Below are 22,307 nucleotides of genomic sequence, written 5' to 3' on the forward strand. Positions count from 1 at the left end.
AATTTACATTAATAATCTTATATTGTTTAAGTAATAACATTGTGTATTTATTTATTCAGTTAAAATGTTATTATAACTTACTGTATCTATTTTTCTAACCTTTTAAAAATGCATCTACGAGAACATGTAATTTTAAGTATGTGGGTCACCTTACTGAATCGTACGGGTTCAGATCCTGAAGGAATAGAGATAAGATACTTTTTGCCTTTGAAGACGTTGCCTTTTTTCCAAAGAGGTTGCCTTTTTTCCAAAGAGGAAACGGACTCTAGGATATGGCTGTTGCTGAGCTTCTGTTTTACAAATGAGAACTTTTTTTTGTTTGTTTCCTGGGCCACAGGTGAGACCATCAGCCTGAGCCTTAGGGCCTGGAAAAACATATTTACAATTCCACTCCCCCTTGTCTTTTCTTTTTTTTTTTTTAATTTAAGATTTATTTATTTGAGAGAGAGAGAGAGAGAGCAAAATGAGAGGGAGAGAGAAATCATGTGAGCACACAAACGGGGCAGAGGGGCAGAAGGTGACAGAGAAGCCTAGGACCCTAGGATCATGACCTGTGTTGGGTCATGGCTCCGGGAGTGCAGGAGGAACAATAGAAGGGAGTGCAGGAGGAACAATGGAAACGACCTCGGGCCCCTGCTGTCTTCCAGCCTCCCCCCCCCCCCCCGCCCCCCAGCCCACACCTTTCCTTAACCCTTGACTCTCCCGCCAAAAGGATGTATGCCCAGGTCACATCTCCATAGGTAACCCAATACCTATGCAAGAAACAGAAGTATCAGGACCCCCCACCCCATACCCTCGGATCACCAAATACCCTACCATATATGGATGTGAGCCCATGCCCTACCTTGGCCCAATAAAAGACCCCCACCAATTCCCTCCCAGTGCAACTTCCCCCACTCCCCTTTGCAGAGTAGAGGAACCTCGCCCAAGGGTGCCCACCTCCTCCCAGTGCAACTTTCCTGGCTCCCCTTCTCCTGAGCCCTGTAACTTCTCCAGAGAGTGCCTTTAATAAATCTTGCCTTGCGCCCACCTTGCCTGGTGTTGTATTTACCCCACCTGCGAAACTTTACAACCTAAACCTAAGGTGCCTCTCCACTCCCCCTTATCTTAAGTAAGAATGCTTTTGAAAGTTATCTGCCAAATGTGCCTCAGTATTTCACTTCAAAAAAGGAAAATAATAATATCAACTCCAAATTACTGTTATGGAAATTAAATCAGATAACCCATGTAAAGTGTCTAGTTTGGGGACTGACTCTTGATAAATGCTCAATAAATATAACTTCACTTTCTCTCTTCCTATTTACCCTGTCACTAAGGGACACCAGGCCAATCACCCTAAAATTGCTATTTTTTTTTTAAACTGGACCATGATTGATATTTTTTTAAAAATCTTAATATTTTTTTATCTCATCATCCAACAAATGATAAGAGTGTTGCTTTTTTTAAAGGCCAGCAGCTTGGGGCTGAATTTGTATTAAAGATGAAAAAATAAATAAATTCAATTTGTAAATATTCACTTGTCTATACATGCTCTCCTTTTCAATTTAGTGAAACAAATGTTAAAATTTTATGAGAAAACCAAGTTGTGCATGGCATTTTTGCCTTTAACAGCATGGATCTTTAAAAAAAAAACAGTATTTCTTCTGTATTTATTTCTCTTTTAATTTCTCAAAATTTCCTCAGTTTTAGAATTTGAAGAACTTTCTATTTCTGCATGGATCCTGAAAGGTCTATGACTATGGTTCCCAGGTGTGATTTCTTTTCTTTTCTTTTTTCTTTTCTTTCCTTCCTTCCTTCCCTTCCTCCCTTCCTCTCTCCTTTCTTTCTTCTTTCTTCCTTCCTTCTTTCTTTTCTTTTCTTTCATTCCTTCGTTCTTTCTAGTGGGCTCCACCCACAGTATGGAGCCCAACACAGGGCTTTAACTTATGACCCTTACATCAAGACCAGAGCTGGAAACTAAACCGACTGAGCCACCCAAGCACCTCTCCAGTTGCAATCTTGATTCTTAACTAAATGATCATTCATATAATCATTCACCATGCACTTGATAAATGTTTACTGGATACTTGTTATACGCTAAAAACTTCCAGAAGTGAAGGGGATATAGCATTTAGTATGTCAGATTCAGTTCCTATACTCTCATAGCTTATATATTAGAGAGACAGATGTTCAATATGTAACACAGACATAACAATAGACAATGAGTGAGAAGATATAGGAAACTAAGACACAGGGAACTAAGGGAATATAAAGAAAGGAACTTAACCTTAGGGCCAGGGAAGTAACTTCTGAACTAGCAATGTTCAAAGCAAGACTATCACAAAGGAAGAGGAGTTAGTGAGACAAGTATTACACCAAACCACATCCACAGATCCATACTGTAAAAACTTTGCCTACCATTGCTGTACTAAAAACAAAATAAAACTGGGCATTCTGGGAAGTCACTTTTGGCAATGACAGATCAACATGAAGACCACAGTGATACAGAATATTCATATGCACTCCACCTCTCAAAACTGCATCCAGGATGGTGGTACAACTGAACAGCATCTTGTAGAAGGTATGGTCCCTATCTTTTTAAAAAGAGGTGCATTATCTTGAATATTTAGTAAATATTGGGAGTATTCTCAGAAGGATATAAAATAAGTTTTCAGTAACCTGTTAAAATCACTCTTTTAATGGACTTCTAAGTATTATTCAATTTTTTATTAAGTGAAGTAATTCAATGGGACATTATACATTTAGGAAAAAAAAAATAATCTTCTAGAGCCATTCTCCAAAAAGTACCTCATGAAGAACATAAGAGAAGAGCTATAGACAGCATCTCATTACAAAATAATAGAACTTTTTTTTTAATTGAATTGTAGTTGACAGATGGAGGGGTACAACACTTTTATGTATTACAAAGTGGTCACCATGATAAATCTAGTTACCATTTGTCACCAAAGTTGTTACCATATCACTGACTATATTCACTATGCTGTACATTATATTTCTGTGACTTATTTATAACTGGAAATTTGTACCTTTTATTTATTTTTTTTAATCAAATTTTTTTTTTATTTTTTTAAATTTTTTTTTTAATTTATTTATTTGTTAGAGAGAGAGAGAGCACAGGCAGATAGAGTGGTAGGCAGAGGCAGAGGGAGAAGCAGGCTCCCCGCTGAGCAAGGAGCCCGATGTGGGACTCGATCCCACGACGCTGGGATCATGACCTGAGCTGAAGGCAGCCGCTTAACCAACTGAGCCACCCAGGCATCCCGGAAATTTGTACCTTTTAATACCCATGACCTATTTTACCTCACCCCCAACCCCCTCTCCTCTGGCAGACACCGGATTATTCTTTGTTCCTAGAAATCTGTTTCTGTTTTGTTCTGTTTTTTTTAGATTACATATATAAGTGAAATCAGGTAGTATTTGCCTTTCTCTGACTTATTGTACTTCGCATAATACCTTCTCTTATTATCCCATGTTGTTACACACGGCAAGATTTCATTCTTTTTTATGGCTGAAGAATACTCCATTAGAACATTTCTTCACATGTATATATGTTTGTGTGTGTGTGCATGTATGTGTGTGTGTATATATATCTTCTTTACCTACTTACCTATCAATGGATACAAAGGATGCTTCCATGTGTTGGCTATTGTAAAGACATGTTTCAATGAACACAGGGTTCACACATATTTTTAATTAGTATTTTCGGGGTGCCTGGGTGGCTCAGTGGGTTAAGCCTCTGTCTTTGGCTCAGGTCGTGGTCTCAGGGTCCTGGGATTGAGCCCCACATCAGGCTCTCTGCTCAGTAGGGAGTCTGCTTCTCCCTCCCTTTCTGCCTCTGCCCCCCTGCTCATGTGCTCGGTCTCTCTCTCTGTCAAATAAATAAACAAAATCTTTAATTAGTATTTTCATTTTCTTCAGATAAATATCTAGAAGTGGAATTTTTGGATCATATAATAGTTGTAATTGTATTTTTTTGAGGAGCGTCCATATTGTTTTCCACAGCAGCTGTAGCAGTTTACATTCCCTCCAACAATACATGAGGATTCCCTCTTATCCACGTCCTTCCCAGCATTTGGTATCTTTTGTCTTTTTGATAACAGTCATCCTGACAGGCGTGAGATGGCATCTCATTGTGTTTTGTTTTGTTTTGTTTTTAAAGATCTTACTTCTTTATTTGAAAGAGAGAGACCACAGGCATACACAAGCACTCAGGGAAGGTGGGAGGGACAGAAGGAGAGGGAGAGAGAGAATCTGAAGCAGACTCCACATTAAGCACAGAGTCTGACATGGGCCTCTAGCCCACAACCCCAAGATCATGACCTGGGCCCAAATCAAAAATCAGACACTCAACTGATGAGTCACCTAGAAGTCTCTTTTCTGTCCATTTTTTTTTTAATTTTTTTATTTTAATAAACATATAATGTATTTTTATCCCCAGGGGTACAGGTCTGTGAATTGTCTGGTTTACACATTTCACAGCACTCATCATAGCCCATACCCTCCCCAATGTCCATTTCCCCACCACCCTCTCCCGTCCCCCCTCCCCCCCTTTTCTGTCCATTTTTAATTGGATTGTTTGTTTAAATACATTTCTATATCTCTGTTTTTCTACCTATCGATGCATCTATCTTGAGTTCTGTAAGTTCCTCGCACATTTTGCATATTAACCCCTTATCAGATATAGCATCTGCAAATATCTTTTCCCATTCAGTAGATTGCCTTCTTGTTTTATTGATGATTTCCTTTACTGTGCAAAAGATTTTAGTTAGATGTAGTCTCTTTGGTTAATTGTTGCTTTTGTTGTTCTTGCCTGAGAACACATATCAAAAAAACAACTGCAAACACCTATCTCAAAGAGCTTACTGCCTATGTTTTCTTCTAGGAGTTCTATGATTTCTAACTTTACATTTAAATATTTAAGCCTATAATGGTAGAACTGTTAAAGTGCATATTTGTTTAAAACTTACTGAACATCTATTTTATATTAGGAACTTCTACTCTGAATTATTTTATTATATCCCCTTATTCTCAAAACAATCTATAAAGTGGGATTTTTACCCTTTTTGTAAACATAAGGAAATGAAGCTTAGAGGATAGCAATAAGTTAAGCAATAAATAAAGCAAGCTCACAAAGCAAATTAAATAGTAGAAAATGGACAAACACATTGGCCCACTATTTCTGACCCTCTCTCAATAACAAACATTGATTAAGTCTGCAATGACTTAGTGGGGCCTGCATTATTGGTGTTTAAAATGGAATCCCAGATACCATTCACCACAATGAGGAGCAATCCTTCACCAAATGCTACTGCATTTGAAAACTACTCCTTGGCAACTGCCTCTAGAGAATTAGGATATCTTAGAGGAAAGAAACAGTTTTGGAAGACACATAATCAAATATGGTCCATCTGCCTAAACTCTTGGCATTTCATGTCCCTCAGGATTAAATATAAAATGTATGTAACTAATGTATATAAAAAGTATGTTTAAAAAAAAACAAAACTGGAAAATCTGATCTTGTGTCACCACCCACCTATTTTAAAATTCTGTATGTCTAAGGGTAAAGTAAAACACTTTTAGCACCCTGCCATCTTTCTCCCCTGACCCAGACACAGATACATGAACACCCAAAACATACATATTTTTGACCCACTTAAACTACATCTCAGCTTTAATACCACTTTCTCCAAGAAGTCTATTCTGTCCTTCCAAGTAAGAATTTATTCCTGTCCTGGGCACTCCTTGAGGTGCTTTTATTTGGCCTTTCTACCCTTGTATTTAATTGTATGTTTACAGGTCTATCTTCCCCACTGAACTGCAACACGTGAACAGCAATGAATCTTAGTTTTTTGTTGCCTCAAGGATTTATAAGTTGGGGAAGGACCCTGATAAAAATAATCCAAAATTACCAATAGAAAATCAAGTGCACCTGTCAATCTTTACTTAAAATGAGCCACTGGGTGGCTCAGTGGGTTGAGGCCTCTGCCTTCAGCTCAGGTCATGATCCCAGGGTTCTGGGATTGAGGCCCACGTAGGGCTCTCTGCTGAGCAGGGAGCCTGCTTCCTTCTCTCTCTCTGCCTGCCTCTCTGCCTACTTGTGATCTCTGCCTGTCAAATAAATAAATACAATCTTTAAAAAATATGAGGAAATAAATCACACACAAATACTGAAAGCTGAAAAATAGTACAAACATCCCATTCACAGAAAAATAACATTATAGTTTTATGAATTAATAGCCTAACATCTCTCTCTATGTATATACAGAGGTGTGTATGTGCATGTGTGTGTACACATACACACAATACACATATACACATACACACTCACCCCCAAACTTCCGGGTCTGACCAATTTAAACCTAATTTTTCCTCTACCATCCATATTCTTCTAGCGTGCAACTCCCTGGTACCTTTATTTTATATTGTGTAAGTAATTTATGGACATGCACCTTTTGATCATGGAACCCAGTGAGTTAGCACAATGGACAGCAGGATTTCTACATACCATGTCTAACCTGGGGTGACTAGTCCTAAATTAATATACCTAGCATTATCTGTGAACCACATGCATCTGTGCTACTACATCCAAACTACACATATGTAGTATGCATGTTTTTAATCTATCCATCTACTTCTCAATGCCAATTTCCCTTAGCTGGACCTCCAAACTGCCCTGACAACTCGAATGCCACTCCTGAGAAAAAGTATGTAGTAGGCAAAGTGAGTGTAGAGAGATGTAGGTTCTATCAGTGCATTTAAAATAGATTGATTTTACAAACCCTACAAAATATGTAACCATGTGAACACACTACCAAAGCCAGGGCTTTGAAAGGGCCTGTGCATATGCTTAAACTTCTCATTATGCTTACACAAATCCACTTTTAAATATGAAAGAACTAGGATGTGCCTTTTGTCACTTTTGAATCCCTTATTCCTAGTCCTGTGCATGACACAGAGTAAGCCCTCAAAATATATTTATTAAATGAATGATTTAAATTTAATCATGATAGTTTTTAGTCAGATCTTTGTAACCCATGAGTTGCTTTGTAAAACAGTTAAAAATAAAATAGGGTGGAAACAGCTCACATTATTAGTGATGCTGTGTCCAGTTTAAAAAACAGCAATAAAATTCATCTGGTGCTGTTATTATTATTATTATTATCATAAATATTGTAATTCTACCCCTGTGTATTCTTAAGGTACTTCTTTCCTTTCTATGATTAAGAGGTAGTGGAGAACTTAGCTGTTGAAATACTTTTTCACAAAGAATTTATTAACATCAGAGACATGAGACAAAAGGTCATGAAAGGTAAATTAAGTTCAAGAGACTTCTGCCTACCAACAGGAGAATGGATAAACTGTGACATGCCCATACAATGCAATAACTACACCAGAAATAAAAAGGAATAAACTACTAATGTACGCTACAATACAGATAAGTCTTCAAATAATTATGCTGAGTGAAATAAGCCAGACAACATGCTATATGATTCCATTTATATAAAATTATTGAAAATGGAAATGAATTATGATAGACAGCACATCAGGAGTTGTGAGGAGGGGACACCAAGGCATGGGAAGAAAAAATAATCAAGAGACAACAGGAAAGTTTTGGGGGTGATGGATGTGCTCATATTTTAATATTAGTGATTGTTTCATGGATATACACATATGTCAAAACTATAAAATTATATATTTTAAATAGGTACAGTTTACTACATATCAATTAGACATCAATAAAGGTGTTTAAAAAAAATCAAAGGAACACATATTTACTGTTGTGTTTCCAAAATAAATTAATCATCATTACATACCATAGGCCCTTGAGAGGGTAGACCCAGATATGTCCCTTATGTGTCCTCATTTGCCCAGATTTGTATGTCTGTTTATATAAATCTTTACAGTGCTTCACCAATTCCTAAGCCTCCTCAAAGATTTATAAAGGGTAATATTTAGTAGAACATCCTTATCAGCATTTCTAAAGAATCCCTATTTCTAGAGTGTGCTCAAGGCCAAGAGGGATTTGACAAAGCAAATAATAGCCCATGTAATGAAAGAGAAATTCTTACTCTAAAACAAATGCACAGCATTCTAAGACAAATGGATGGATACAGTCCCATTATATTAAAGCAACCTCTTTGCACATATGACACAAGGTCATTTTAAGTGAAGAAACACTTGCTTTTTAGAAAACCAAACTTAATATTGGATTCATGCTAAGGACATTCCAACTACTTATTAAGTACTGTGATATCTGCACCAGAAACTTCCTTCCGCAAAATTGACTTTGCTGTTTAAGGAAAAGACTCTCCTTAAGAGAGGGGTCTCCTCTGCCTCATTTCTACTCCATGTAAAATGTTTCTTAAATAATTATACAAAGAAATGTTATTAAATATGAAACAACACTAAAATGAATACACCTTGGTTTATTTATTTTAATGAATTTCCTTCCTGGAAAAAATATTAAAATAAAATTTCAAGATGATAGGAGACAGTCATGACCAAGACAGGCAAGTTATATATCCTCCAACAGCTACTTGTATCTATATAATACCTGTTCCAATGTTCCAATAATCCCAGGTCATAGGTAAGAAAGGTATCAATCTTCACATTTCATTTTAAAAATAAAAGTCTCCCATAAATTCACATTTTAATTGACTTCAATTTTTAAAAAATAGAGGAAATCCTCCTTCAGTCTCTCCTATTCCCTCTCCTTTTATGGTGTGCTCTTCTGCACCTTTAGTTTTTCCTATGTTCATATAGACAGGTGTAGACATTGGAGTGTTTCAATTCCTACATCACTCTTGACTTTTTACTGCTCCCCCAACACACTGTACTTTGAAGGCCTACTCTGGGTCTTTGCTTAAATATTGGTTCCAGTTCTTGTAATACTGTGTTTCTACTGATAAATTACCACTTTTCTATGGATTTTCTGATCCCCTCCTTTGCAGATTTAATTACTTCCCCTAAAGACTGGTATTAATAGCTCTTAATATATACTGTTTTCCTTGCCCTTTAAACACACATTTTTCTAAATGAAAATACTATTGTATAATAGGTATTCTTTACATATATTTTTCTCTTCAATTAGACTGTGAACTATCACATGGTGGACTAAATATGATCTAAATTGTTAAGAATTTCCTGGAGAAACACAGGCCTGGTATGAATGCTATCTCTGTCTGACACATCTAGGAATCTGGTTTTGGACAAGTTACTTTCTAGAAGTCATCTTACTTTTTTCATATATGAAATAGAAATCATGACACCTAGCTTGGTGGACTATGTTCAAGAAGATACAATGAAATACTGTATGTAAAGCATGTCTGGTACATATTATATGTTCAATAAATGATAACTAATGTCAATGCTGTTTTATTGCTGTTATTGCTTTTGCAGTGACAGCTGACACCCAGGAAATCAAAATGTTTTTTTGAAGAGCTTCCAGTTACTCTCCAAGTGGTAACTCCTTGCAGATTTTCAGGCAGAAGAATATTACAGAGATCATGGGACACTATTCCTCAAAGCAAACTGACCCTCACAAACATACTGGTGTGATGTGACAGAGGTTGCTATAGTACAAATGAAGAGAACTGCAGCCACAAAAGCCATCTGGGGTCTTCTGAGGCATCAAGCCCATAGGAGGTAATGAAAACATACATCACCCGTTAACCTTTTAGGCCACTGGACTATTGAACATAACAGGAGCATAATGGCTTTCCTGATGTGTCAGAAATTCCCCACTCCTGTCTATAGGTAGTTCATCAAATTGCTCCATGCTTATTGCTTCAATCTGCATTCAGCTTTAATATACCCTATATGCCTAAATTTTTTCTCCCGAAACCTTCAAGACCCCAGGAAATTATTGTGCCTGAATGCCATACTCACTAAGTGACAAAGACCCTGAACATTGAAAATCAAGCCTGCTACACTACAGAAATAAAAAGGAGAGAAGTCATGTTAAAAATAAACAGTTTCAAAGATTTCATGAAAAAAAGTCAATGCAATTTGCAACTTCATTTGTTCTACTGACAAGCTGATAAAATGTTGGTGGTACAAATGCATCAGGAAATTTGACACAAATTGAAAGTGACTACACATTCCATTATCCCAAACTCCCTTGGTAATGGAAAATGATTGTTAAAGACAGCTTGTAATATGTCTTAGACGTATAAGGCTGTCTATGGGAAATAATACCCTCGATTATCAGGAAAGATAAGCATTCGAAAGGAGGCAAGGGCTGCCATGATTCTGTGATCCAAGCAAGCCTCACTATTCTGATTATTGGCTGCACAAACAATTTCATTAAGAGATACTAAAATATACAAAGAAAACTGTTATCAATGAAACATATTTAATAATCGGGATATAGAAATGACTCATGAGTCATTAACAGGAAAGCCAATGTAGTCAGTCAAAAATTAAAGCTTGCTAAGATATTTATTGCAATTTTTCTAAAAGAGTGTTAACATATATTTAAATGGCATTCTATTCATGGAAAATGGTTGTTTAAAAAATATTTAAAATATGGCACACAAAATTAAGTTTTCTCTAGAAACTTTTGAAATTAAATTATAATTAGAATCTAGAACGTGGTCTTTTTAACTTACTTCATTTTTTTAATAATGTGGCTTTGTTAACATGAGTATGTTGTATCTTATGCAAAAATGATTATACAATCAAAGAGCCTAGATTCTTAGGAGTTAGAGAAGATACAAGGATACAAAATGTTTATGCTAATACAATAACATCATATCAGAGTACTTATTTTCTTTCTCTTATAGGGAAAACTGGTCTTACAGAAATTAAGGGCTCTTCCCAAAGCCACCCAACTTATAAGTGATAAAGGTGGGGTTTGAATTTAAGTATGCCTCACTTGAGAGACTCAACTATTTTCTCCTGTGCCATTTCTTCTAATAAAGTCTAATCCTGTATTTTATTTAATTCTGAATATTTCTACTTTATATAATACTTCAAAGTCATTTATTAATTCAAAAACCATCTTCCAATTCATCAATATGAAAAAAAACACTCAATTCATTTAAAAATATTTACTGAGAATTTACTAGTTCCTAAGTATATGCATATTAGTAGCCATTCACCAAATGCCATAATATAACAACAGTAATCATTCGAACAACTTCAATCACAAGTAAAAGCAACTCAACCCAATGGGATGCCTAGATGACTCAATAAGTTAAGTGCTGGCCTTAGGCTCAGGTCACGATCCCAGGGTCCTGGGATTGAGTCTTGCATTGGGCTCCTTGCTCAGAGGGGAGCCTGCTTCTCCCTCTCCCCTCTGCAGCGCCCCCTGCTTGTGTTCTCTCTAGGGCAAATAAATAAATAAAATCTAAAGAAAGAAAGAAACAAACAAACTAACTAACTAACTAACTAACTCAACCCAAACTAACTTAAACAGCACATAGAGATTTACCGGCAGGTCACTGGTGATGTTTCCCTAAGTAAAGGAAGAACTGCAGGAGCCAGAGCATCTTTGGGTCTCTAAGAAATAAGGCTTGAGCCTTTTCTCACCACGACTATCCATCTCTCACCACTACTTCTTTTTTTTTTTTTTTTTTTTTTTTTTTTTTTTTTTTTTTTTTTTTTAAAGATTTTATTTATTTATCTGACAGAGAGAGATCACAAGTAGGCAGAGAGGCAGGCAGAGAGAGAGAGAGGGAAGCAGGCTCCCTGCTGAGCAGAGAGCCCGATGCGGGACTCGATCCCAGGACCCTGAGATCATGACCTGAGCCGAAGGCAGCGGCTTAACCCACTGAGCCACCCAGGCGCCCTCTCACCACTACTTCTTTTCAGAAGTTGGCTTCATCTATTCAGCTTTCCCCATGTGATGACAGACATGGTCTCTATAGCTATGAAGTCACATCATGACAGTCTGAAAGGTGACAAAGTTCCCTGCAGCTTAGCATGTAAAAGAGGGAGTGCCTGGGTGGCACAGTTGGTTAAGTGACTGATTCTTGGTTTCAGCTCAGGTCTAATTTGAGGGTCGTGAGATCAAGCCCCATGTTGGGTTCTGATGCTTAGTGCAGAGTCTTGGATTTCTCCTTCCCTCTCCCTCTGCACCCCAACCCCTGTTGTCTCTGTCTCAAAGAAAGAAATAAAATCTTTAAAAACAAATAAATAAATAAACAAACAAATACGTAATAAAAACATCAGGGAAGGATTTAAATGGCCAGCTAGGTTTACATAATGACCCATTACTAATCAGGCCAGGGTGATGAAACATTATGGTTATAACCCCACCTCTATCATCTAGAAAATGGATACTTTGGTTGGGAGTTCCATAAGAATTACAGGATTGCAGTGGAAGAAAAAGAGTTTCCTAAAGAAATAGGCCAGGGAACTGTTACAGGTAGAAGATCAGGAAAGCAAACTGGGTGATCAGAATTGACAGACATCAGCAATATATACTAGCTAACATTTGTTGAACATGTACTACATGACTGGTATTAGTCTGAACATACTAAATGTATTATATTATTTCATCTTCACAATAATCATAAGAAATAGGTTATATTTTTATCTCCAATAAAGATTAACAAATTAAGGCTTAGAGAAATTAAATAAATTGCTCAAGGAGGTATGGCTAGTAGCTGGAAAGGTTGGATGGGACATAATGTCTGATGTAGCTCTTATAACCATTCTGTACCACCTCCAAGTTGGGAACTGCTGTTCTTTTTTATCCATTGCTACACACAGCATGATTTGTAGGTCCTACGTATCCTTCTTTGTCTTTGTTAATGTCACTAAAATATATTTCAAAGCAAACTGCATGTATCAGATGTATCTATGAAACAGGAAAATGAGTAGGAATATCATACTCATAATTTCAATCTTTGTTATTTTAGTGAAGCCACTGGATTAATTTAAAACACAGCAACATCAACATGGGTAATCTTCTTCATACTTGGGCCAAATGTAATGCTTTAAACCCTTTCCTATTGACTGCTGCCAAAGCAGGTATTTGTTTCTTTTCGAAATTAAACACTTGATAGTTTCTAACTTTAATCTCTATGCTGATTTTGTATGTATTCATTCCTGGGTTGAATTTCTTTCTTTTGACCTTGTTCACCAATCCCACCAGCAAATGTTATGCTGAGACACCTCTCTTTCATCCATGGTACTGATGTTATCATACTACTTACCACAATAGAGACCATACATTATCTATCTGATATTGTTGTTTAAGGTTTGTTATTCCATTAGATAATAAGCTTTCTGAGTCAGGGGTGGTGTCTACTTTATTCATCACTGAATGCTCAGTGGCTAGCCAAGTGTTTGCTAGGTAGAAGAGTCAACCAACAGGTAATCTTGAATGAATAAATGAATGAATCTACCAATATTTTAATATACAGAGCACATATTTTGTCTAATCTGAAGTCAAATTCTGTTATTATTATTGTTGTTTTGTTTGATATTTAAGGTCAAGATAAAATTTCTTAAGACTAATATGACGTTTTCCTACTTTCAGCCTATTTGTCAGATGGAAACATACTGAGATTTGTTCATACCACCCTGTCCTTGCTCACACTGTTTCCTTGGCTTACACTGCCCAACTTTTGCTTTCCTGCAGGGTAAATTCCTAGTCTCCATTCTAGACTTTTTCTCTCACCACATCATCTATAAATCTGTTTTGACCTCCCTATGGTAGTTTCTTCTCCACTCATGTTTCTATGGTGCAATTCTATTAATGCTCTTATCATCTGTCACTGTTATAAGTTTAAATGCTCGTATCTTGGAGAATGGATGCTGTCTCTGAACATGACTTCATATTCCTGGAAACTAACAGAATACTTGGAACATAGTGCTATTTTCATGTTCATCATTTTTTTTTGATCAATAGAACCTTATTTCTTGTGGAATTCATCTAAAAACTCTTTACCAGTGGCCTTACCAGAGAACCACATTCTGAGTATAGCAATAACTCTGATGCTGATGGGATTTAGCTGTTTGAGAGCTGAAAATACACAACTCCTGAGAAAAAGCCAGTTTGCTAAAGTAAAGGCAAAAGTGTCCAAGAACGAAAGGATTTGGGGGTGGGGGGAGAAGAGGGGAAGAATTATTAAAGGTATGACAAAGGAAGTTAAAACTCAAAATAGGAGTATGTATTTTTTCAATATTGTGCAAATGTTCCCAACCAAAACTTACATTCTGGGTGTGAATTTCCCTGGCCAATAAACTACTCACCTTATATTTTACTTCTATATTTTCCATTCTCTTTTCCAGATTTTCAGTACCATCTATCCTTCTCTCACCTGCCTAGGCTCTTATTTGGCATCCAATGTATGACATTAATCCCATGACAAAATGACTTTGTAAAACAGGACATGTAAGAGAAGTATTTTACTAATGAAAGATCATATTGAAATGAACAATAAAGTATAAAACACAGTGACTTATGCTTAGGAAGGCAGCCAGAGAATCACACTGGAATCATACCAGAATCACACTGATTAAGGTTCAAATTCTGACTGCCATTTACTGGTTATGAAAATTGTTTATTAACTCTCTGAGCTCCAGTTTCCTTCTCTACATGACTGGATAATACCTACTCCGTATGGTGATTGAGAAGAAGAAATAAAGTAACATACAGAACTGACGAATGAATACATGCTCAGTAAGTGTGTTCTGAATTGAGTTGAATTAAAAGAAATTTGTATGACCTTACATATTTATCTCAACCCATTCAAGTAATATCCCATTTAAAAATGTTAGGGAAATTAAATTTAAATAAGTGAATTAACATTTCCAAGGTTTCCAAGTTAATAACTGGTACAATGAGGATCAAAATGCAGGAAGAAAAAAGAAAAAATGTAGTTAAAGGGATGTATTGTAACAATTACCACGTCAGAAAGACTCTTGAGCATATAGACAATAATACAGTACGACATATGAGAAAAATACTTACAATATTTACTCTGTAAATAGTGATTAATAATAAATTAATAAACATTTGCCAAATAATGAATCATACTTGATTTCAAGCAGGGAATGACTATTTATCTGCTCCATCACTTCTGTTAAAACAAATACATGGTTATGCTCAAGTGGTATCATCTCTGATTTAGAAGTTTGAAGATCTAAGAGCTATTATTGTGTGCAGGTGCTAATACATCTTTTTGAAATCTCAGGGCATTTTCTGGAGGAGAAACTTGATGGAGCTTTGTAAATAATCCTAAATTTAGAGAAAAATAATTTTTAAAAAAGGTGACCTCAGGTTAATGAGACAGTGGTTTCAAGATCCCATTATACTCCAAAGCAGGCTTTCCCTAACTCATTAGCAATCTAAAGTTTTCAGGGCAGTTTAAACTTGATTCTGGAAAATTAAGTCCATCAGCAGCAGGTATTTTGGAGAAGTATTAACAGAAGCCTGGGTATTTCTGGAGCTCTGCTCCTGGAAGCATGTGCAAATTCTGAGCTCTTTTCATTCACCCTCCACTTGCAGTAAGGGAAGCCTGAGGCATTTTTCAATGAAGCCGCTCTGGGAAAACCTTAAGGGTCTTCCTGCTGTGTGTACCTAATCAAGGGTGTTGAGTAGGAGGTAGTGAAACTGGAGAAGATGAAAAGTGGCACTACTGAAGGCTCCCTTTAACTCTCCAAGTATGTAGCACCCAGTAAACAACAATCCGAACACACATGCCCTCTTGCCAGTGCCTATGATCAGCTGATCAAACATTGGTGACCCCTGATTGTACTTAGCAGCCTGGAAAATCACACCAGAGGCAGAGTTAGTCAGGTGACCTTCATGAGTGTCCAAGTCAGAATTTTCCAGAGTCAAGCCTACAATCACATCTCCCATTTAATACTGCTGCCTCTCAGAACAAAATAAAATAAATGACATTTGAGACAAGTTGTTCATTCCCAATCACCCACCCTTTTCGGTACCTCTTACAGGTAAAGCCAAACTCCAGTTTTCATAAACAGCCAACTCAGTACTCATCTGGACAAGTGTGGTACCCAGGAAAAATGAAAGATCTCCAGACTGTGCTCCTAGTAGCTATGCTAATCTGGAGAACATAGCACGTTGTTATTAAAGAGTAAAGATAAGACATGTAAAGTATCTAGCTAGTAGAGCAATGTCTGATGCACCACTACCATTTAATAATAATCGAATGTATAAGGTATTCCATTTGCTACATATTAGTTCCTTTGCTCATTTTGGTGACCTGCACTTTCTATGTCCATGCAGAGAGGATTCTGTTACTCCTTTCAAGTGTAACTACTGCAAATGTGTTCTTGGCTTAGCCTCTTCCCAGATGCTGAACTGTCTAGAAACCTAGCTTCCATGTGTATCCCTTTACCCATACTAGTGTACATCTTACCCCTTCCCGAGCTCTCCCTCTACTATGTGGATGCATGCACATATCCCTCTGCATCTCACTTTCCAATCTCATGGCCCTTTAGTTTTAAGAATCTGAAGATACTCAAACAGAAATCATCTCACCATATATTAACGGTAATGATTTCTGTTTGACCATCAAATGAGTCCATTTTTAATTAAAGTGTAAAGCCTGACAAACTCTTAAAAATATGTACTGCAGGGACGCCTGGGTGGCTCAGTTGGTTAACCGGCTGCCTTGGGCTCAGGTCATGATCCCAGGGTCCTGGGATCGAGTCTCCCATCGGGCTCCCTGCTCAGGGGGAAGCTTGCTTCTCTCTCTGCCTCTGCCTGCCACTCTGCCTGCTTGTGCTCTCTCTCTCTCTCTGACAAATAAATAAATAAAAATCTTTAAATAAATAAATAAATACTGCATTTAAAAAAATAAAAAATATGTACTGCAGACAAGAAAAAAAGTACATTATTAAGATTGGCAAATTAAAAACAAACAAACAAACCTCTGCAACTTAAAAAAAAAAGTTATCAGAATTTATGTCAGAAGAAAGAAATCTTTTTTTATGGAATCCTGAATTAGAATCCTGGCTCTTCCATCTTCTAGTTAAGAGATAGAGGGGACAAGTCAGGTCAGTTCATTTCTCCCAGCTGATGTTCCCTCCTCTGTGAAGTGAGGTTAATAAATGTTTCCTTTCCAGGCTAGAGGTCAGGAGTTATTTATAAAGACATACCAATGACAAACACTTACATTCACGAACCCTTAGTATGTATCAGCATGTTAAAGCACTTTCCATGATACATGATACCTTATATGAGAAAGAATATTTATGTCCCCATTTAACACAGGAAAAACTGAGGCTGTATTACTATTTTATATAATTCTATTACAAGTACAAATCACTTTTTAACCAAAGCATGCCCTGTAATGTCATTTATTAATTATCATTATTATCCCTTCAAAAAGTAAGTGAACATAAGATTTGCAAAGATCCATGTTTGGTTTCTCTCAAGGAAATGAAGTTGTCATTCTGTGCCCACCCTTTCCCTCCACTGCCAGGCTTCGCAGGTATACTGTCTACACTTGCAGATTCCACTTATGTGTGACTCTTCCTTCCTTATGCTCCTGCAATCTTCATCTCATCCCCACACCTCCTTGAATCAGGAAGAAAAGGGAAATGTTTCTATTAAAACAATAAGGAAGCCAGAGTTGCATCATTTCTTAATGAATTGGACGGTGCCTGTCTTCTCCTCTCCTAATTACACACTTCTCTTTTCATTTCCTACCTGTGATGAGAATCTACACTCTTAAATAAAATCAATATAAGATTTGAGTTGACTGGGTATCAACTTTACTTTAAGGGAAAAATGACATTAGTTCACTACACCACCTCAAAAAAGAACTTCAGGGTTACGAGAATTAAGTTAGCTTATTCTTGATTTACTCCACACATCTTTATTGAGCAATGCTAAGTACTGGGCATAAATCAGTCAATAAGAGAAATGTGCTTTCTGTTCTCGTGGGACCACATTAGCAGAGGAGACAGACCTTGTCTGTGTCATTGATAAGTGGGGATGGAAAGTGTTTATCTGTGTCTTATTTCACTTGATAGTACTGTGTAGTAGTAGTTATAGTTGTTACAATAATGTCTCATCTTTATTGGTACTTATTATATGCCAGGCATTGTTCTGCAGACCTTGCAGGTATGAACTCTTTTTTTTTTTTTTTTTAAAGATTTTATTTATTTATTTGTCAGAGAGAGAGGAGTGAGAGCGAGCACAGGCAGACAGAGTGGCAGGCAGAGGCAGAGGGAGAAGCAGGCTACTTGCCAAGCAAGGACCCCGATGTGGGACTCCATCCCAGGACGCTGGGATCATGACCTGAGCTGAAGACATCTGCTTAACCAACTGAGCCACCCAGGCGTCCCTAGGTATTAACTCTTTTAACAACTGTTCTAAACTGCAAGACTGGTCATGTCACTTTCCGATTTCAGTGGTTCCTGGCAGATCCACATTAATGGGTAAACCAGCTGGGCATATGAGGACATTAGAATATCCACAGGGCACTAAAACATCACTCGAAGTAAAACTTGATGGGGAAAGTCATATTTATCAGAACTCTTTTTAAGGAGAAGACAAAAAGTGGTTGGAAAAAGTAGTTTATATGGCTGCTGGGCATGGAGGGTAAAAATCTTTAGTAGGGAGGCTTAAGCGTTAAGAGATACTCTCTAAAGTGCCTTCAAGAGAAGACGGGTTCTGTTAACTTCCACCTTTGTACGTCTTTGTCAAAAGGCAGTGGCATGATGAAAACAAAAATGGGTTACTCTCTACATCTGATGAGAGACTGAGCACTGGCAATGTCCCTGGCCAATCTCTCATGCAATCCGCAGAGCTTCCTCTAAACATACGTTGGACAGAACTCAAAAACTGTGATTAAAACAAAGGTGAATTATTGTTCTTCTAAGTCATTTTCATTCTTTAGACATACCTTGAACTTCATAATTATATCAAATAATTTCTTACTTTACAAATCCTTCCTATTCTGGTGTCTCTCTTTCTATCCTTAACTGCTACCACCCTGTCTCTGTTTATGTTTGCACACCACTACTATCACTTCACCAATTTCTTTTCTAATTATTTGTTTATCTGACTTCACCATCAAATATGAGTTCCATAAGTACGGTAATTTGTCTTATTCATCTTGGTACTCCATTGCTAATATCCTGAATAATGTATATAGGTGTAATATATACCAGGTAACAATTTTCTACTGAAGGAAAAATAACAGTAACTTCTTTACTAAGTCACGGCTACCGCATCTAAGAAAACTGTACATACAGGTCAGACATCCAATAAATATTTGTTGAATGTCTGTATGATCATCTGATCCCTTGTTCCTCTAAATAATGTTCATTTCCTCTAATAAGGCAAATCATTTTTTTTTAACTTTCTTTGGATAGTCTTTTTGCTATTCTTGTATTTCAGAACATTCAGAAATGGTTTAATTTCAAAATTCTGAAGTGTGTTAAAAATGTTATTTATAGACTAATTGGCAAAGCCATGTAAATGCAATGATAGCAGCTCAATTTCTGGGTAGAGTCTTGTTTGGTTCATCATAATTTGACAAGTTGGCATGCATGAGGTTAATGAGAAAATTCATTTTATCTGACAGAGTAGGCATTTAGGAGAGCACAAGTCACACTAATAAGGAATTACACATTATACATACTGCATAGTCTTTATAATTTTTCTTAATATATAATGAATGGTTTGCTTTGCTGAACTCTAGTTAAAAAGAGAATGAAAGGGCAACACCCCAGACTTCTAAAGAGAAACAGAATGTCTTAATAACTTCATGTTCAAGGCACAAGTTCAAAGTGATATCCCAGATGGGCAAACATGGACCTTATCACCTGCCTACTGTGGAAGCACACAAGAGAACTGAATTATTTGTCCACATTACTCTGAAAATAATTTAATCATACCATGTATATCCCACCAGCACTCATAAAGATCCTTCTAAAATAAGCTAACAAGTACAAATACAGGGAAATAACCCTTTTCCTATAGGCAGTGAGTAGAGATCCAAGTAACATTCCTGTTATGCCCACCAGAAGGAAAAATTCAACAAAATTTCCTCTCTAAATATTTGTTGGTGCCCACTATATGACAAGCACTGTGCAAGGTGTTAAAGAAACAGCAAAAGGCAGACATAATGTCACTGCCCTCAAGGAGCACACAATCTAGTAAGAAGAGCTTACATTCCTGAATGTTCCAGGGTGAGAACATTTGCCAGTGAGATTTAGCAAGTGAATGTTGTCAAGGAGAGACAAATTTGGTTCTTTCTGAGTATAACTGGATGCCCAATTAGTTCTATGAGGATCTCTGTCCTGACATGGGTTACTCCCTAAGAAACCGAAGAGCAGAGACAGTCTCTATGTTAAGCACCAAAGTCTAACCATTTCCCAACCTGGCAAAAGTTTCATAAGTCCAACTTATTGTGCTTGTCATTAATGGTCTTGCTTGCCACTTCTAGTACCAGTGTGTGGACATACTTGGCAAAAAATCACACAAAAAACCCAAACAAAACCAAAACAACAAAAAACCCACTGTACACATAAGGGGCTTGAGATCACTGTATTTAAGTATTTAAATATTAATCAGTAGTAGGCTCAAAAAGGATTGTGGGAGAATGGCTCTTCCCTTTCCATGTGGTGGCAGCCATCAGTTCAAAGGTAAGCCAAGGTAAGCACTTTACAAGTATATCCAGGAGCTATGGAAGAAGAAGCAGTCTGATGTAATGTGCTTTCTTCTCAGGATGTCCTGCTGGGAATACCACCAGCTCTCTGCCCTCCACAGGGCCCCCCTGTCTAACCTGGCCCAATAAAGTATGCAGACTGGGATACCAGGCCAACCAAGGTTATATCATATGTCAGATTCACGTGTGATATGGTGGCTGCAAATGCCTGGTTCCTAAGGGTGCTACCTACAACAAGCCTGTTCATCACAGTGTTAACCAGCTAAGGTTTCCCTGAAGCCTTCAGCCTGTTGCAGAGGAGTGAGCTGGACACCAGTGTGGGGTTCTGAGAGTCTTGAATTCTTACTGAATTGGCAAAGATTCTACCTACAAATTCTTTGAGGTTATCATCCGTGGTCCATTCCTTAAAAGTATCAGAAGAAATCCTGACACCTAGTGCATCAGCAAACCAGTCCACAGCACTGAGAGATTCAAGGGCTGAAATCTATACACTGCAAGAAACACGCCTAGGAAAGGGCCACAAATTCCACCACACTATTGGTGGTTCTTGCCAGGCAGCATGGTGAAGACACAATACTCTCCAGCTCCACCATTACCACTAATACAAGAAATGTTTGTAAAATTCTTACTTAATAAACAATTTAGGATAGTAAAAAATAAATATCAAGCAATAATAACAATATTTAGCATTTGTATTGAGATTCAACTATTTACAATGTGCCTTCACAGTGCATAATCTTAGTGGCTCTCACCCCTAGCTGTGCCTCAGACTTACTTGTATGTGTTGTTAAAATCACCAATACCTAAACCCCAGACCAGCAGATTCTGATTCATTAGGTCAAGAATGGTATTTTTAAGCAGTTTCATGGATGATCTGGAATTGCAGGCAGGATTGAGACCTATGGCTTTATGTCATGTTTTTCCATAGTGTTCCTGGGAAACAGGCTTTATTTATACTCCATGTGTGTTCACTCCCTTATGCTTAGATTGTTTTTCCTAAGGCACCTTCCATCTACCCAGTCATCACAAAGGCAGATCGAAATCATAAATGAGAACCTTGAGCATACCTCTGATCTCATCTTAGTGTGCTACACTTTTTTTTTTAAATCACTGTTGCTTATTTGATTCATCTCCTACTTGCTTGTGAGCTCCTTAAGAGCATGTACTTATTATTATCTATTCACCCTTTTCTCTTAAGAATGCATATATTGGAGCCTCTGGGTGGCACAGTCCATTGAGCATCCAACTCTTGGTTTCATCTCAGGTCATGATCTCAGGATCATGGGATCAAGTCCTGTATCAGGCTCTGTGCTCAGCATGGAGTCTGCTCAGGACACTCTCTCCTGCTCCCTCTGCCCCTCCCTTGTGATCTCTTGCTCTCTAAAATAAATAAATAAATCCTAAAATAAAGATAATGTATTATATTACTTGGACGTGATAGCATTAAAATGAACAATAATAATACACTGTACTTACTATATGCTAGGTGCTATCTCCTGCATTGTGTAGGTATGAATTGATTTAATCTCCATGCAATCTGTATGAGGCAGATGAGGTAAGTACTGCCAACTTTCTCATTTTACAGATGAGGAAACCAGAGTACAAAGAAAGTTAGAAACCTAAGGTCACATTATCTGTTTAATGGAGGTGTTAATAGCATGTCCATATCATAGGATGAAGAAAATTCTTTTCATTTCACAG

The 22,307-nt window shown here is 37.2% G+C and overlaps 1 pseudogene across 1 annotated transcript; it reads left to right on the top strand.

Annotated features, from left to right (window-relative positions):
- The first annotated feature begins 2,466 nt into the window (after nucleotides 1–2,466).
- Nucleotides 2,467–21,208, top strand: LOC308350906 (large ribosomal subunit protein eL15-like; annotated as a pseudogene). Its single transcript has 3 exons — nucleotides 2,467–2,560; nucleotides 6,656–6,720; nucleotides 20,610–21,208. The product of its transcript is annotated as a large ribosomal subunit protein eL15-like (transcript).
- Nucleotides 21,209–22,307: the final 1,099 nt, after the last annotated feature.

The sequence above is a fragment of the Martes martes genome (genome assembly GCF_963455335.1).
Source record: "Martes martes genome assembly, chromosome: 10".
NCBI classification, from domain to species: domain Eukaryota; kingdom Metazoa; phylum Chordata; class Mammalia; order Carnivora; family Mustelidae; genus Martes; species Martes martes.